Below are 14,089 nucleotides of genomic sequence, written 5' to 3' on the forward strand. Positions count from 1 at the left end.
ACCCACTCAAATGAAGGTGTAGATGGCAACCTAGGCAAAGATGCTTCCAAAGATCTTGACAAAGCATATTCCACTTCCATCCTTCTTTTTCTAAGGACTTCCACCTCTTCACAAGATTTCTCTAATTCAATCCTTTGTTCATTAATACTATCTAAGCCTTTTCCCTTAATCAAACTATAATTGGGAGGGTGAAAGAAGTTTACCTCCACAACATTTTCAAATGCACCGGGAGAAGGTTCTTCAAGTTCAAAGGATTCTCCACCACTAGGACTTGATGCTTGCTCTTCATCACCAAGGGAACTCAATTCTTTCTCTATCCCATCCAAGTCTTCATATGGAGTATGCCTTGGAAGGTGTGCACTTTCCTCCCTAGCATCAATTTTAATCATCTTGGAGGAGTTTTCTTCAACTCTATGTTCCCATGGAGGCTCCGCATCTCCTAAGTCTTCTACCACTTCTTCCGTGTCTTCAACAATTAAAGCTTCCTCCAATTGTTCCAATACAAAGCAACTTCCTTCATTTCCCACCGGAGTTTCCAACCTCTCTTTCATGCTATGTTCTTCACTCGATTCTCCACATGTAGTCATGGGAGGTCCTTGAGTATTCAAGCATTGGGAGGCTAATTGGTTTGTTACCGTATCCAAGGCGGCCATGAAATTTTGCACATCCCTTTTCATCTCTTCTTGTCCTTGCACAAGAACACCAAGGGTTTCATCCATTAGAGGTTGGGGTGGGTGGAAGGGTTCCTCATTTTGGGGGAAGGGTTCATAGTAGGAAGATGGTTCTTCTTGGTAGAGTTGTGGTGGTTCAATATTCTCCACTCTTTCCACTTGTTGCACAACACACTCCATGGTTGCTTGAAATTGATCCAATGCATCCTTGAGACGATCCCTTGACTCTTGTTCCGCTTGGATATCATGGTAGGGATCATATGACTCTTGGATCGATGGAAATGAATATTCTTCCATGTGAGGTTGTGGTGGAAGGTAAAATTCATCTTGTGGTTGAAAATTTTCATATATTGGAGGTGGTTCATCTTGGTAATAATGTGAAGGGGGTGGCTCTTGAAAATATTGATGTTGTGGTGGTTCCATATATGGCTCATATGGCTCAAGAGTTGGTTGGTGTGATGGACATGGATTAGGGTCATACGAAGGTGGTTGGTAAGAAGGGGCTTGTGAGTATGGTTGGGAATTATGTTGAGGGTATGGATCATAGGCATATGGTGGTGGTTCTTGAAAGTCACAAGTAGATTCACCATAGCCATTGGATTGGTGTGCATCATAGAATGGCTCTTCTTTATAGTGCATTGGTGGAGGTTGTTGCCAAGAGGATTGATCATATGCATATGGCTCCTCCCACCTTTGATTGTTCCATCCTTGATACATCTCTTCATTGTAACTCTCATCACCTACAACATAATTGTAATCACACTCATAGCCAAAATGAGAATCCATGATAGCAAGAGAAAAGGAAAATAAAATCAAATGAGAAACAAAGAAAACTAACAAAAACTAACAAAGAGATAAAAAGGCAAGCATATGCACAATATTCACATATATACAATAACCAATAACACAACACCATTGCAATTCCCCGGCAACGGCGCCATTTTGACGAACGGATTTTTGACGGTTTAGAATTTCTCAAATAAAATCTCGTCGAAGTATAGTTTCTAAACCAAGCAATAATCCTTTCATACAAAAAGTTGTTTGTCACTAAAACAAACCCCTAAATTTATAAACCGAAGTATTCAAACCTCGGGTCGTTCTCCCTAGGAATTGTAATGAAGTGTCTTGTTATTGGTTGTGAATTATATTTGGGGTTTTTAAGCTTTTGGACAAGAAGTATAAATGGCAAAGAAAATAAACTAACAACTAACAAAGCTCTTGGCAAGATATGAGAACTAGAAGTCCTATCCTAGTTATCCTCCTCAATTGTGATGACAAATTGTCCATTGCTCCCACTTAGTTAACCTCTAACCATGGAGGAAAGTCAAGTGGATGAATCAATTTGATTCCTCAAATCCTAATCAACTCCTAAAGGAAAGACTAGCTTTAGAGGCATTCAAATCAATTAGCAATCTCTCCAATTATCAATCAATAAAGGAATTAGATAACTCAAGAGTTACTAATTACTCTTCCTAGGCCAAGAGGAACAAAATCTACACTAAAACTAAAAGAGAAATTTCAACAAACACATAGAGTGCAATAGAAGTAAACATTATTAAATGCAAGAATTAAAGGAATCTATAACTACAAAAACAAGAGATCAACAATGGAAGGGCAAAGAAGACACATTTATTATGAATTACCTCTTATTGAATTGGAAGAATGTAGAAAGAACAATACTAGATCTACAACAAAATGTAATAACAACATAAAGGAAATTACAACAAAAGAATAGAAGAAGATGAATGTAGCAACAAAGAATTGAAAGGTAGAAGTAGAAGAAAGCAAAGATTAAAACCTAGATCTAAGAACTAATCCTAATCCTAATCCTAATTCTAGAGAGAAGTGAGAGCTTCTCTCTCTAGAAACTACTTCTAAAACTAAACTATGACTAATGGCTAAAAGTTAGTTGATTCCTCTTCAATCCTTGGCTTAAATATCATCAGAAATGAGTTGGATTGGGCCCACAAGGCTTCTAAAATCGCTGGCCACATGTTGCATTAAGTGAACCAGATGGCAGCAACGGCGCGTGCGCGTACTATGCGCGTGTGCGCCACCATACGTGTAGCAACTATGGCAAATCTTATATCGTTTCGAAGCCCCGGATGTTAGCTTTCTAACCCAACTGGAACCGCATCATTTGAACCATGTAGCTCAAGTTATGGCCGTTTAAGTGCGAAGAGGTCGGCTTGACAGCTTTCCGGTTCTTTCATTTCTTCATGAGTTCTCCAACTTTTCATGCTTCTTTCTTCATTCTCTTGATCCAATCTTTGCCTCCTAAACCTTAAGTCACTTAACAAACATATCAAGGCATCAAATGGAATCAAGGAGAATTAGATTTAGCTATTTTAAGTCCTAAAAAGCATGTTTTCACTCTTAAGCACAATTAAAGGAGAATATACAAAACCATGCTATTTCATTGGATAAATGTGGGTAAAAGGTCATAAAATCCCTTAAATCAAGCACAAGATAAACCCTACAAATGGGGTTTGTCAGTGTGTTGTACGCACCAAGCCCCTTGACCGTGCCAAATTGTGCGTGACATGCTTCCCTGGGCTGTGTCATGGTGCGCGCCTTGCACCCAAGGAATGTTGCTCTGCCCTCCTTGTGGGCAGCGCAATGGTGCTTCCAAGAGGAGTTCCCAAGTTCAAGCCTCGGTGAAAGCACTCCACTCAAATTTTCTTACATTTTCTTTGGGAGAGAGCATGATACTGCCCTCCAAGAGAGCAGTCTTCTCTCCTTGAGAGCAGCATTTCCTTGGTTTCCTTGTGTCTCCGTCTTCGAGCCTTGGTGGAAGCACTTTGGTCCATTTTCGCTTATTTTTGTCCCTTAAAGATGCCTTTCACTCATGCCTCAATTGTGCGCCAAATATGGATTGCTATATATCGTTGGAAAGCTCTGAATGTCAGCTTTCCAATGCAATTGGAAGCACATCAATCAGACATCTGTAGCTCAAGTTATAGCCCTTTGAAGTAGGCATGGTCATGTTGTGAACGCCCAGATTTTAACTTAGCGAAAATTTGCTTCCAACCTCACTTTGCATCACGATATTGCCCTGCTCTTGGCAAGGGCAGCGCAGTGTGCGTGCTGGTTGCTTTCTTCTTTGATTTGGTCATGGGCCATGCTTTTAAAAGCGTGGCCTAAGGCTCCAAAGTGTGCTCAAACTTCAAAGTGTGTCCCAAAGCTCTTTTTTTCTCCTTTTTTAGCTTATTTTGTGCTTCTTTGCTTCTTTTTCTTCTTATTTCCTACAAGATTTATAAAATTAAAAGATCAAGGAAATATTCTAATTAAGCACAAAAGAATGCAATATTTAAGCACTAATCATCAATTTATTGTATGAAAAAGCATAGAAAAATAGGTATATGATGACTTGTCATCACCCGTAGACCGTTGATGAGTCCCATAATCGCTGCTTCTGTAGGAAGATTCTGTATTTCAAGGCAAGCTTTATTGAATCTTTCCATGTAACTGCGGAGGCTTTCCCGATCTCCTTGTTTAATCCCTAGTATTCTTGGAGCGTGTTAGGCCTTATCCTTCTGAATGGAGAACCTGGCGAGGAACTTTTTGGCAAGGTCGTCGAAGGTTGCGATCGACCTTGACGGCAGGTTGTCGAACCACTTTATCGCCATTTTGGTCAAGGTGGTCGGGAAGCCTTTGCAACGGGTCGCATCTGAGGCATCCGTGAGGTACATCCGGCTTCTAAAGTTTCTGAGATGATGACTTGGGTCAGACGTACAATCGTAGGGGGTCATGTCAGGGGATTTGAAGTCCTTTAGGACTTCCGCTTTCTTGATTTCTTTCGTGAACGGGTCTTGGTCCTTGGCGGGGCTATCCTCATGGTTGGACCGAGCGGTTTTAGTTTTGAAGTGGGCTTCGAGCTTTAAGAGTTTGTCTTCCAGCTCTCGGCGCTGTCTTGTTTCTCTTCGGAGATCTTGCTCAGCTTCACACTGACGTTCGGCTTCTTGTTTGAGCTTTTTGAGGCGATCCTGCTGTTCACGAATGGTATCTAAAATTTCTGTGTTCTGAGTCTGCTTGTCTCCCTTGGATTGGTGTGTGTCCTTTGGGGAGTTTGGTGTGGCATTCGTGTTCTTGAATGGCATTCCTTCTTCTATGGTGATGGGATGACTTCCAGGTTCCCCGGCAACAGGGCCAATGTTCCGAGGGTTACTTGAAACGTTGAGGTCGATCTCGGACGAGATCTTCTGGTGTGATCGGAGCTGCCGTGTTTGACTTGTTTGGAGCTTGAGATGCTGCTAGACCTTGATCACCGAGGGGTGGTGGCACCTGCAAGAGACTCCGAAGCTTAAGTCAGCACGGGCTTTAAGTAGGTGATGAGCAGATAATTTCTACACTTTTTGGCATTGTTTTTAGGTAGTTTTTAGTATGATCTAGTTACTTTTAGGGATGTTTTCATTAATTTTTATGATAAATTCACATTTCTGGACTTTACTATGAGTTTGTGTGTTTTTCTGTGATTTCAGGTATTTTCTGGCTGAAATTGAGGGACCTGAGCAAAACTCTGATAAGAGGCTGACAAAAGACTGCTGACGCTGTTGGAATCTGACCTCCCTACACTCGAAATGGATTTTCTGGAGCTACAAAACTCCAAATGGCATGCTCTCAACGGCATTGGAAAGTAGACATCATGCGATTTCCAGCAATATATAATAGTCCATACTTTATTCGGAATTAGATGACGTAAACTGGCGCCCAACGCCAGGTCCATGCTGCATTCTGGAGTCAAACGCTAGAAACACGTCACGAACCAGAGTTGAACACCCAAAACACGTTACAACTTGGCGTTCAACTCCAAGAGAAGCCTCAGCTCGTGTATAGGTCAAGCTCAGTCCAAGCACAGACAAAGTGGGCCCTGGAAGTGGATTTTTGCATCAATTACTTACTTCTGTAAACCCTAAGTAGCTAGTCTAGTATAAATAGGACTTTTTACAATTATATTTTCATCTTGGATTGTATTGTTCAGTCTCTTGATCACGTTTGGGGGCTGGCCATTCGGCCATGCCTGGACCTTCATCACTTATGTATTTTCAACAGTGGAGTTTCTACACGCCATAGATTAAGGGTGTGGAGCTCTGCTGTACCTCAAGTTTTAATGCAATTACTATTATTTTCTATTCAATTCGAATTATTCCTATTCTAAGATTCCATTTGTATGTCAACCTGATGGATGTGATGATCCGTGACACTCATCATCATCCATCCTTATGAACGCGTGCCTGACAACCACTTCCGTTCTACATGCGAGAGCTAGGATGCATATCTCTTGGATTCCTGATGCACGACGCATGGTTGCCCCTCGCCTGACAACCTATCCTTCCATTCCGTGAGATCAGAGTCTTCGTGGTATAAGCTAGAATTGACGGCGGCATTCATGAGAATCCAGAAAGTCTAAACCTTGTCTATGGTATTCTGAGTAGGATTCTGGGATTGAATGACTGTGACGAGCTTCAAACTCGCGATTGTTGGGCGTGATGACAAACGCAAAAGAATCAATGGATTCTATTCCGACATGATCGAGAACTGACAGATGATTAGCCGTGCCGTGACAGAGCATTTGGACCTTTTTCACTGAGAGGATGGGATGTAGCTATTGACAACGGTGATGCCCTACATACAGCTTGCCATAGAAAGGAGTGACAAAAATTGGATAAAAGCAGTAGGAAAGCAGAGATTCAGAAGGAACACAACACCTCCATACACTTGTCTGAAATTCCCACCATTGAATTACATGAGTAACTTTATCTTTATTTTCTATTTATTTATTATTATTATTCAAAAAACCAATAATCTCTTAAATTAGTTAAATCCACCTGACTAGAATTTACAAGATGACCATAGCTTGCTTCATACCAACAATCTCTGTGGTATCAACCCTTACTCACATAAGGTATTACTTGGACGACCCAGTACACTTGCTGGTTAGTTGTGCGGAGTTGTGACAAAGTGTGATTCATGTTTGAGAGCACCAAGTCTTTGGAGCCATTGTTGATGATCACAATTTCATGCACCAAGTTTTTGGCGCCGTTGCCGGGGATTGTTCGAGTATGGACAACTGACGGTTCATCTTGTTGCTCAGATTAGGTAATTTTCTTTTTGTTTTGTTTTCAAAAATTTTTCAAAAATTTTTTTTTCCTTTATTTTTTCGAAAATAAATAAAGAAAATACCAAAAAAATCATAAAATCATAAAAACCAAAATATTTTGTGTTTCTTGTTTGAGTCTTTAGTCAATTTTTAAGTTTGGTGTCAATTGCATATTCATATTGTTCTTGCATTTTTTTCGAAAAAATCATGCATTCATGGTGTTCTTCATGATCTTCAAGCTGTTCTTTGTAAGTCTTCTTGTTTGATCTTGATGATTTCTTGTTTCGTGTCTTTTGTTGTTTTTCATGTGCATCTTTGCATTCATATTTTCTAAGCATTAAAGATTTCTAAGTTTGGTGTCTTGCATGTTTTCTTTGCATAAAAATTTTTTCAAAAATATGTTCTTGATGTTCATCTTGACATTCATAGTGTTCTTGCATGCATCATGTGTTTTGATCCAAAATTTTCATGTTTTGGCTCATTTTTATGTTTTTCTCTCTCATCATTAAAAATTCAAAAAAATAAAAAAATATCTTTTCCTTAATTTTCTCATAATTTTCGAAAATTTGAGTTGACTTAGTAAAAAATTTTAAAATTAGTTGTTTCTTACAAGTCAAGTCAAATTTTCAATTTTAAAAAAAATCTTATCTTTTTAAAACTTTTTAAAAAATTGAATCTTTTTCATTTTTCTTATTAATTTTTGAAAATTCTTTAAAATGTTTTTCAAAAAAATCTTTTTCTTGATTTTCAAAATTATGCTAACAATTAATATGATCGATTCAAAAATTTGAAGTTTGTTACTTTCTTGTTAAGAAAGGTTCAATCTTTAAATTCTAGAATCTTATCTTTTAGTTTCTTGTTAGTTAAATAATTAATTTTAATTTTAAAAATTAAATCTTTTTCAATCCTATCTTTTTATCATATCTTCTTATCTTATCTTTTTATCATATCGTTTTTAAAATTTTATCTTTTTCAAAAATATGATTTCAAAATATCTTATCTAACTTCTTATCTTCTTATATTTTCAAATTTTATTTTAATATCTTTTTCAACTAACTATTTGACTTTTTGTTTGTTTCTTATCTTTTTCAAAACCACCTAATTACTTTTCCCTCTTTAATTTTCGAAAATATCTCATCCCTTTTTCAAAAATTCTTTTTAATTGTTTTAAATTTTAATTTTAATTATATCTTATCTTTAATTTTTGAAAATCATTAACTACTTTTTCAAAATTATTTTCGAATTCTCCCTCTCTTCTCCTCTTCTATTTATTTATTTATTTACTAACACTTCTCTTCACCTCTCTTCATCTCCAATCACTGCCTCTATCCTCACCCTTGTGATTGAATTCTCCACTCTTATTCCTTTCTTCTTCTACTAATAATAAGGATCCTCTTTGTTCAGATATAGAGGATTCCCCTTCCTTTTTCTTTTTCTCTTCTATTTCATATGAGTAGGAACAAGGAAAATGGCACTCTTGTTGAAGTTGATCCTGAACCTGAAAGGACTCTGAAGAGGAAACTAAGAGAAGCTAAATTACAACAATCCAGAGGCAACCTTTCTGAAATTTTTGAACAAGAGGAGGAGATGGCAGCCGAACCCAACAACAATAATGCAAGGAGGATGCTTGGTGATTTTACTAAACCCACGTCCAAGTTTGATGGAAGAAGCATCTCAATTCCTGCCATTGGAGCAAACAATTTTGAGCTGAAACCTCAATTAGTTGCTTTAATGCAACAGAACTGCAAGTTTCATGGACTTCCATCTGAAGATCCTTATCAGTTTTTAACTGAGTTCTTGCAGATTTGTGAGATTGTTAAGACGAATGGAGTAGATCCTGAAGTCTACAGGCTCATGCTTTTTCCTTTTGCTGTAAGAGACAGAGCTAGAACATGGTTGGACTCACAACCTAAAGGTAGCCTGGACTCCTGGGATAAGCTTGTCACGGCCTTCTTGGATAAATTCTTTCCTCCTCAAAAGTTGAGCAAGCTTAGAGTGGATGTTCAAACTTTCAAGCAAAAAGATGGTGAATCCCTCTATGAAGCTTGGGAAAGATACAAGCAGATGACCAAAAAGTGTCCTTCTAACATGTTTTCAGAATGGGCCATATTAGATATATTCTATTATGGTCTATCTAAGTTTTCCAAAATGTCATCGAACCATTCTGCAGGTGGATCCATTCACCTAAAGAAAACGCCTGCAGATGCTCAAGAACTTATTGACATGGTTGCAAATAACCAATTCATGTACACTTCTGAGAGGAATTCCGTGAATAGTGGGATGCCTCAAAGGAAGAGAGTTCTTGAAATTGATGCTCTGAATGCCATATTGGCTCAGAACAAAGTGTTGACTTAGCAAGTCAACATGATTTCTCAAAGTCTGAATGGATGGTAAAATGCATTCAACAGTACTAAAGAGGCAGCCTCTGAAGAAGCTTATGATCCTGAGAACCCTGCAATGGCAGAGGTTAATTACATGAGTGAACCTTATGGAAACACCTATAATTCATCATGGAGAAATCATCCAAATTTCTCATAAAAGGATCAACAAAAGCCTCAACAAGGCTTTAATAATGGTGGAAGAAACAGGCTCAGCAATAACAAGCCTTTTCCATCATCTTCTGAGCAACAGACAGAGAATTCTGAGCAGAGCCCCTCTAATTTAGCAAACTTAGTCTCTAATCTTTCAAAGGCCACTTTAAGTTTCATGAGTGAGACAAGATCCTCCATTAGAAATTTGGGGGCACAAGTAGGCCAGCTGAGCAAGAATGTCACTGAAACTCCTCCCAGTACTTTCCCAAGCAATACTGAAGAGAATCCTAAGAGAGAGTGCAAGGCCATTGACATAGTCAATATGGCCGAATGCAAGGAGGAGGGGGAGCACGTGAATCCCAATGAGGAAGACCTCATGGGACGTCTCTCAAGTAAGAAGGAGTTCCCTATTAAGGACCTAAAGGAATCTGAGGCTCATATAGAGACCATAGAGATTCCATTAAATCTCCTTCTGCCATTCATGAGCTCTGAAGACTATTCTTCCTCTGAAGAGAATGAAGATGTGACTGGAGAGCAAGTTGCTCAACATCTATGAGCCATCATGAAGCTAAATGCCAAGTTATTTGGTAATGAGAGGAAGCATGAACAGCTTCTCTCAATGCTGAGTCAAACAGAGCCCCCACAATCAAACTCTAAGTTTGGTGTTGGGAGGCCACAACCAAACTCTAATTTTGGTGTTGAACCCCCACACTCAAACTCTAAGTTTGGTGTTGGGAGGTCCCAACAATGCTCTGAACATCTGTGAAGCTCCATGAGAGCTCACTGTCAAGCTATTGACATTAAAGAAGCGCTTATTGGGAGGCAACCTAATTTTTATTTAACTAATTTTATTTTTATTTTATTGTTATTTTGTGTTTTATTAGGTTCATGATCATGTGAAGTCACAGAAAAAATACAAAAATTAAAAACATAATCAAAAACAACAGAAAAAAAATCACACCCTAGAGGAAGGACTTACTGGCGTTTAAACGCCAGTAAGGAGCATCTGGCTGGCATTCAACGCCAGAACAAAGCATGGATCTGGCGTTGAACGCCAGAAACAAGCAACATCCCGGTGTTCAAATGCCAGGAATACACACTGAGGAGAGCTGGCGCTGAACGCCAGAAACAAGCACGGACCTGGCGTTCAACGCCAGAAACATGCTACACATGGGCGTTGAACGCCCAGAACATGCATCACTTCAGCGTTTAAATGCCAGAATTGCATGCAAAGGCATTTTACATGCCTAATTGGTGCAGGGATGTAAATCCTTGACACCTCAGGATCTGTGGACCCCACAGGATCATCCCAGGATCTGTAGACCCCACAGGATCCACACCTACCTCACCCTCACTCTCTCCATTCATGGTCATCCCTTCTGTTTTTCATTCACCACTCACATCTATCCACTCTTCCCCAGACACCCCACCTACCTTCAAAATTCAAATTCTCTTTCCCACCCAATCCCACCCATATAGCCAAATACACACATCCCTCCATCTCCTCCATATCTTCTTCTTATTCTTCATCTTTTCTTTCTTCTCTTGCTCGAGGGCGAGCAATTTTCTAAGTTTGGTGTGGTAAAAGCATAGCTTTTTTGTTTTTCCATAACCATTTATGGCACCTAAGGCCAGAGAAACCTCAAAAAAAATAGAAAAAAGGGAAGACAAAAGCTTCCACCTCTGAGTCATGGGTGATGGAAAGACTCATCTAAAGGGTTTATAGCTCAGTAGTAGAACATTTGACTACAAATCAAGAGATCCCTGAGATACCTCAACGGATAAATTTTCCTCCACACAACTATTGGGAGCAACTAAGGATAGGAGCACCAAAATCACTAGGGATCATGCAACAAAGGCAAGGAAGAGACATAGAGGAGCTCAAAGCACCATTGGTTCTTCAAGAAGAAAGTGCCACCATCACTAAGGTGGACTCATTCCTTGTTCTTATTTTTTCTGTTTTTTTGATTTTTATGCTATATGTGTGTTTATGTTTTGTGCCTCTACCTCATGATCATTAGTATTGAGTAACTATGTCTTAAGGCTATAAATAATTCCATAAATCATTCACCTCTCTTAAATGAAAAATATTTTTAATACAAAAGAACAAGAAGTACATGAATTTCGAAATTATCCTTGAATTTAGTTTAATTATATTGATGTGGTGACAATACTTTTTGTCTTCTGAATGAATGCTTGAACAGTGCAAAATTTTGATCTTGTTGTTTATGAATGTTAAAATTGTTGGCTCTTGAAAGAATGATGAACAAAGAGAAATGTTATTGATAATCTGAAAAATCATGAAATTGATTCTTGAAGCAAGAAAAAGCAGTGAAAAAGCAAAAGCTTGAAAAAAATATTGGCAAAAAAAAAGAAAGAAAAAGAAAAAGCAAGTAGAAGAAGCCAATAGCCCTTAAAACCAAAAGGCAAGGGTAAAAAGGATCCAAGGCTTTAAGCATCAATGGATAGAAAGGCCCAAGGAAATAAAATCCAGGCCTAAGCGGCTAAATCAAGCTGTCCCTAACCATATGCTTGTGGCATGTAGGTCCAAGTGAAAAGCTTGAGACTGAGTGGTTAAAGTCGTGATCCAAATCAAAAAGAGTGTGCTTAAGAGCTCTGGACACCTCTAACTGGGGACTCTAGCAAAGTTGAGTCACAATCTGAAAAGGTTCACCCAGTCATGTGTATGTGGCATTTATGTATCCGGTAGTAATACTGGAAACCAAAATGCTTAGGGCCACGGCCAAGACTCATACAAGTAGCTGTGTTCAAGAATCAACAAACTTAACTAGGAGAATCAATAATTCTAAGTTCCTATAGAAGCCAATCATTCTAAACTTCAAAGGAGAAAGTGAGATGCCAAAACTGTTCAGAAGCAAAAAGCTACAAGTCCCGCTCATCTAATTAGAATTAATATTCATTGATATTTTAGAATTTATAGTATATTCTCTTCTTTTTATCCTAATTGATTTTCAGTTGCTTGGGGACAAGCAACAATTTAAGTTTGGTGTTGTGATGAGCGGATAATTTATACGCTTTTTGCAATTATTTTTAGATAGTTTTTAGTATGATCTAGTTACTTTTAGGGATATTTTCATTAGTTTTTATGCTGAATTCACATTTCTGGACTTTACTATGAGTTTGTGTGTTTTTCTATGATTTCAGGTATTTTCTGGCTGAAATTGAGGGACCTGAGCAAAACTCCGATAAGAGGCTGACAAAGGACTACTGATGCTGTTGGAATCTGACCTCCCTGCACTCGAAATGGAATTTCTGGAGCTACAAAACTCCAAATCACGCGCTCTCAACGGCGTAGGAAATTAGACATCCAGAGCTTTCAAGCAATATATAATAGTCCATACTTTATTCGTAATTAGACAACGTAAAATGGCGCCCAACGCCAAGTCCATGCTGCATTCTGGAGTCAAACGCTAGAAACATGTCACGAACCAGAGTTGAACACCCAAAACACGTTACAACTTGGCGTTCAACTCCAAGAGAAGCCTCAGCTCGTGTATAGATCAAGCTCAGTCCAAGCACACACCAAGTGGGCCCTGGAAGTGGATTTCTGCATCAATTACTTACTTCTGTAAACCCTAAGTAGCTAGTCTAGTATAAATAAGACTTTTTACTATTATATTTTCATCTTGGATTGTGTCTCTTGATCACGTTTGGGGGCTGGCCATTTGGCCATGCCTGGACCTTCATCACTTATGTATTTTCAACAGTGGAGTTTCTACACGCCATAGATTAAGGGTGTGGAGCTCTGCTGTACCTTAAGTTTTAATGCAATTACTATTATTTTCTATTCAATTCGAATTATTCCTGTTCTAAGATGCCATTCACACATCAACCTGATGGATGTGATGATCCGTGACACTCATCTTCATCCATCCTTATGAACGCGTGCCTGACAACCACTTCCATTCTACATGCGAGCGCTAGGATGCGTATCTATTGGATTCCTGATGCACGACGCATGGTTGCCCCTTGCCTGACAACCGAGCCTTCTATTCCGTGAGATCAGAGTCTTCGTGGTATAAGCTAGAATTGATGGCGGCATTCATGAGAATCCGGAAAGTCTAAACCTTGTCTGTGGTATTCTGAGTAGGATTTTGGGATTGAATGACTGTGACGAGCTTCAAACTCGCGATTGTTGGGCGTGATGACAAACGCAAAAGAATCAATGGATTCTATTCCGACATGATCGAGAACCGACAGATGATTAGCCGTGCTGTGACAGACCATTTAGACCTTTTTCACTAAGAGGATGGGATGTAGCCGTTGACAACGGTGATGCCCTACATACAGCTTGCCATAGAAAGGAGTGACAAAAATTGGATAAAAGCAGTAGGAAAGTAGAGATTCAGAAGGAACACAACACCTCCATACACTTGTCTGAAATTCCCACCATTGAATTACATGAGTAACTTTATCTTTATTTTCCATTTATTTATTATTATTATTCGAAAAACCAATAATCTCTTAAATTAGTTAAATCTGCCTGACTGGGATTTACAAGATGACCATAGCTTGCTTCATACCAACAATCTCTGTGGGATCGACCCTTACTCACGTAAGGTATTACGTGGATGACCCAGTACACTTGCTGGTTAGTTGTGCGGAGTTTTGACAAAGTGTGATTCATGTTTGAGAGCACCAAGTCTTTGGAGCCATTGTTGATGATCACAATTTCACCTTGGTGGATGAAATTGTGATCATCAAAGTTGGACTCTTTGTACTTGTATGAAATTTATTATAATGGCTCTTTTCTATGTGTGGACACA

General features: G+C 38.9%; 1 non-coding gene across 1 annotated transcript; it reads right to left on the reverse strand.

Moving 5' to 3' along the window:
• Positions 1-8,757: 8,757 nt before the first annotated feature.
• Positions 8,758-8,861, reverse strand: LOC112804781 (small nucleolar RNA R71). The gene has a single exon (XR_003203398.1). It is a non-coding gene; the product is annotated as a small nucleolar RNA R71 (small nucleolar RNA).
• Between the last annotated feature and the right edge of the window lie 5,228 nt (positions 8,862-14,089).

The sequence above is a fragment of the Arachis hypogaea genome, chromosome 5 (genome assembly GCF_003086295.3).
Source record: "Arachis hypogaea cultivar Tifrunner chromosome 5, arahy.Tifrunner.gnm2.J5K5, whole genome shotgun sequence".
NCBI classification, from domain to species: Eukaryota; Viridiplantae; Streptophyta; class Magnoliopsida; order Fabales; family Fabaceae; genus Arachis; species Arachis hypogaea.